We start from the raw sequence: 5,072 nt of genomic DNA on the forward strand, positions 1-5,072 counted from the left end.
AAGGCCATGGGCTGTGGCCTCACTTGTCTTGCCGGGTCTACTCACGCACAACATATTTCCAAAGGTCTCGGTCACAAGTCATTGCCTCCATGAGGCCTAATGTTCGAAGGTCGTGGTTCACCACCTCATCCCAGGTCTTCCTGGGTCTACCTCTTCCACAGGTTCCCTCAACCACTAGGCTGTGGCACTTTTTCACACAACTATCCTCATCCATTCTCGCCACATGACCATACCAGCTCAATCGTCTCTCTTGCACACCACAACTGATGCTTCTTAGGTCCAAATTTTCTCTCAAGGTACTTACGCTCTGTCAAGTATGCACACTGACATTATACATCTATCGGTGCATACTTGCTTCATTCCTTGCGAGCTTTGGCATATCCTCAGTAGTCACGGTCCATAAGGACAATATCATTTACTGTATTGAAATTTGCAGCCGGAATCTGGCTTAAAGAGATAGAAAGAGAAACAGAGAGAGAAAGAGAAACAGAGAGAGAAAGAGAAACAGAGAGAGAAAGAGAAACAGAGAGAGAAAGAGAAACAGAGAGAGAAACAGGGAGAAAGAGTAAGATAGAGAGTAGAGAAAAGGGACAGAGATAGAGAGGCAAAACAGGGAAGCAACTGTTATCTTAGTTGCAAACCAAATTCTTGTTGGTGCATATAGACAATATGTAGTGGATATGATGATAGAATTACTGTCAGTAAAAAAGAAGACTGTGTGACTACCAGATTGCAATAACAGTGATCAAAATGGGAGTGAAAATGTAAAACAAACAAAAACATTGCTCTTAACTCACCCGTTTACCCCTAAACAATAATATTTTTCAGTTGCCTGTGGTAAAAGACAATTTTAACTTTATTGCATCCCTTAATTTATCCATATTACCAACAGTTCTGTCCCCGGTGGATATTTTATGATATTTCAGGAACAGCGTTAACGGAATTATGTTAAAGGAAACCTTTCAAATGGAATTTACTTATCAGACATGTCTTCATTCATTCTGACAAACAAAGTAGCTCAGTCGAAGGAAGGAAATTGATTAGAATCAATCTGATTCTTAATATTATATTAATATATAATGTAATAATATACTCACCAACTGGCCGTGATGTAAAACTTCTGAGAAAATCTAAAACCTTCCAGAACATATTCTCACGCGTTGGAGTCTCTGAAAAAATATTTTATGATATTTCAGGAACATCGTTAACAGAATTACGTTAAAGCAAACCTTTCAAAAGGAAATTAGTTATCAGACATCTCTTCAGACATACTAACAAAAAGAGATAGTTCAGCTGAGGTAATGAAATTTATAAGAATCAATACGATGCTGTAATATTATTCTCACCAACCGGCTGTGATGTAGAGGGTGTTGACTGTGATACCTTTGAGAACTTCTTCCCAGGCGTTGGAGTCTCTGAAAAAAATATATTCAGGTTTCAGTCATTAAAGTTTCGTTATCATTAATAATCTCTATTTTATTGTTGTGAGATATTCCTATGATCAATAGTCAAATGGTGACCACTTTTCTGTTGACCAACATATTTATACTTTCTATTGTGATCCCATTAACTGCGCCAAATTTAGGCCCACAACAAAAATAGACTTACACTCCAAAACCTAGTTTCGCTATTCAGACAGCCTACATATTCTCACAATATTGCAATTTTCTCAATTAATTATCACTTGAAAACAATATTTGTTTTTGCATTCGTTTAGTCTTACCTTTCTTATTTAAAGTGTTCAGTTTAAATTTGACAGGTTGCATAATATCTAATCTAAAAATAAAAGCATTCAAGAAATTCAAAACAGTTCGACTAGAGATGGCTGGGAGATACAAATAATCCCTCTCAGCTTCCACTGCTCTCTCAAGACGTCCCTTAAACCTGAAACCTGTGTTTCTCTTTATGACAACTGATAAAACCTTTGAAAACCACTTTAATTTTGGACAGAAGCTCAACTTTGTTCTTTCAGTCAGAGCGAATGTTGTCTTTCTCAACCGTGGCCCATACAAAATAATCCATGTGATTTCAATTGGGGAAACTAGGAAGTTTACAAATGGGTCCACTGAAACCCCATAAATACTCCGACAACCACTTCTCACTCTTTCTAGAGGTATGGTAATGTGCTGAATCCTGCTACCACGCATTAAGGCCTTGCAGTAGCAACTGTGTCCAAATACAGGAAACTCCTTTCCAATCTGAAGTTCGCTTCCAATCCCCCATGTCAGCTAACGTGTTTCTTATTGCTAGACTATCCTATCGCCAATGATCATCTAGATATCGCTTACTGGCTTTCTTTTATTCTACAAATTAATTCCGTCATCAACCAAGTCCGTCATCAAAAATCCAGCCACAAACACATGACACACCACTTCAAGTAGGATCAGACACACACTATATTTCTTAAACGTGAGATATTGCTAATCTTTAAGTTTAACTTCCTGCACCACAGTTAACCAGAATGTCATCTGTTTAAGGAAATATTTGAAGACATTTAAATGTCATTCGTCTTCCTCAATGAAGCAGTTTTCTTTCCGCATGAGCGATTAATTAGTTCTACGCATTTGAACAGAAAAGTAATAACAACTGTCCTAAAACACTATACACTTGTATCACATGTCATTATCTACATACAACTGGTCATCGACATATTATTGTGATGAATATATCTGAAATGGTACAGAACAAGTGATTCTCATGAATATATAAGCAAGACGGAGACACGGATCAAATGGCAAGAGACAAATCTCGTATTTACCCAGATGCTTTGGTCTATCTTCTGCTTATAACTCTTCCTTGGTTTGTGCCAAAATCTCAATCTATCTAATCATCAGACAACAAACTAGTGTACCAACCTCCTAGTCATTTTACAACTTTCTTTTTAATCCTTTGCAAACATAACTAGCTAGTTGGAAATTTACTTCATTATGCTAAACTTAAACAAGTGACAGAATGAATTATTTATCTGCGTTAAACACCAGTCTTGACCAAGTAATATGTTCGTCCATACCATCCAGAAATATTTACATAACTCTTTGGTTGCTTGTTAGTATTCTTAGGTAATCAATTAATGCATTCTTCGGTGATGTCAATCGAACCATTTCTTCTGATTTATCTGCTGATCTACGTAACATCCCCATAACTAGCACCAACCAAATGAATGATATGCAAAGTAGATCTAGTCCAATTCCATGAATAAGCCAGTCTCTTGTAAAACACTCTTGTAAAATGCCATGAATCGCATTATGAGGATAATATCATTTACTGTACTCAAACTTGCAGCCAGAATGTATCTTAAAGACAGAGAAAGAGAAACAGAGAGAGAAACAGAGAGAAAGACTATGATATAGAGATAGAGAAAAGAGGAGAGAGGGAGATATTGAAAAGAGAGAGGCAAATATTATCCCAGTTGCAAACCAAAGTCTTCTTGGTGGATATAGAGAATATGTATTGGACATAATGATAGAATTACTGTCATAAAGAAAAAGACAGGGTGTTCACATTTGGAACATTTAATATCGTTTGACTACCAGATTACAATAACAGTGATCAAAATGTGAGTCAAAATGTAAAACAAACAAAAACATTGCTCTTAACTCACCCGTTTACCCCTAAACAATAATATATTTAAGTTTCCTATGGCGAAAGACAATATCAACTTTCTTGCATCTCTTAATTTATCCATATTACCAACTGTTCTGTCCCTGGTGAATATTTTATGATATTTCAGGAACATCGTTAACAGAATTACGTTAAAGCAAACCTTGGAAATGGAATTTAATTTTCAGACATGTCTTCACTCATACTAACAAAAAGAGATAGTTCAGCTGAGGTAATGAAATTTATAAGAATCAATACGATGCTGTAATATTATACTCACCAACCGGCTGTGATGTAGAGGGTGTTGACTGTGATACCTTTGAGAACTTCTTCCCAGGCGTTGGAGTCTCTGAAAAAAATATATTCAAGTTTCAGGCATTAAAGTTTCGTTATCATTAATAATCTCTATTTTATTGTTGTGAGATATTCCTATGATCAATAGTCAAATGGTGATCACTATTCTGTTGGCCAACATATTTATACTTTCTATTGCGATCCCATTAACTGCGCCAAATTGAGGTCCACCACAAAAATAGACTTACCCTCCTAAACCTAGTTTCTCTTTCCAGACAGCTTAAATGTTCTCACAACATAATTTTCTCAATTAGTTATCACTTGAAAACTGTCCTTTTTGCGTTCGTTTAGTCTTAACTTTCTTGTTTAAAGTGTTCGGTTTAAGTTTGACAGTTTGCATAAAAGGAAAACAAAGCAGAATATCTAATCTAAAAATAAAAGTATTCGAAAAATTCAAAACATTTCGACTAGATATGGCTGGGAGAGACAAGTAATTCCTCTCAGCTTCCACTGCTCTCTGAAGACGACCCTGAAACCTGAAGCCTGTGTTTCTCTTTATGACAGCTGATAAAACCTTTGAAAACTTCTTTAGTTTTGGGTACCAGCTCAAGTTTAGGGTTGCAATCAGAGCGAATGGTGTCTTTCTCAACTGTGCCCCATACAAAATAATCCATGTGATTTCAACCAGGGAAACTAGGAAGTTTACAAATGGGTCCACTGAAACCCCATAAATACTCCGACAACCACTTCTCACTCTTTCTAGGGGTATGGTAATGAGCCGAATCCTGCTGCCACGCATAAGGCCTTGCAGTAGCAACTGTGTCCAAATACAGGAAACTCTTTTCCAATCTGCAGTTCGCTTCCAATCCTCCATGTCAGCTTAGTGTTTGTTATTGCCAGATTATCCAATCACCAATGGTCAAGTGGTGACCACTTAGGGTTTGTTCAACATGTTTATACTTTCTACAGTGTTACTATGCAATGGATCAATATTTAGATTTACAACAAAATAGACGAACAATCCTCAACCTACTGTTTATTGAGACATCCTTCATAATCTAACAATTCAACAATTATCTCATATAATCATCACTTAATAATAATCTTCTTTTCTTAGTTGAGCTTTTCCTTTCTTATACCTGTACCAACTTTATAACATGTCATTTTCTCAATCACAT

At 36.3% G+C, this 5,072-nt stretch overlaps 1 long non-coding RNA gene across 4 annotated transcripts in view; it reads right to left on the bottom strand.

Annotated features, from left to right (window-relative positions):
• Positions 1-5,072, bottom strand: part of LOC106882054 (uncharacterized) — a 49,871-nt gene that overhangs the window by 37,156 nt on the left and 7,643 nt on the right. For 3 of the 4 annotated variants that reach the window (XR_008267057.1, XR_008267056.1, XR_008267055.1), the window contains exons 1-3: positions 3,881-5,066; positions 1,347-1,415; positions 1,098-1,169 (exon numbers count right to left, since the gene is read on the bottom strand). This is a non-coding gene — a long non-coding RNA (uncharacterized LOC106882054). Of the gene's footprint in view, positions 1-1,097; positions 1,170-1,346; positions 1,416-3,880; positions 5,067-5,072 lie in introns of those variants that run through there. The other variant, XR_008267058.1, reaches the window with a different exon arrangement.

The sequence above is a fragment of the Octopus bimaculoides genome, chromosome 30 (assembly GCF_001194135.2).
Source record: "Octopus bimaculoides isolate UCB-OBI-ISO-001 chromosome 30, ASM119413v2, whole genome shotgun sequence".
Taxonomy (NCBI): domain Eukaryota; kingdom Metazoa; phylum Mollusca; class Cephalopoda; order Octopoda; family Octopodidae; genus Octopus; species Octopus bimaculoides.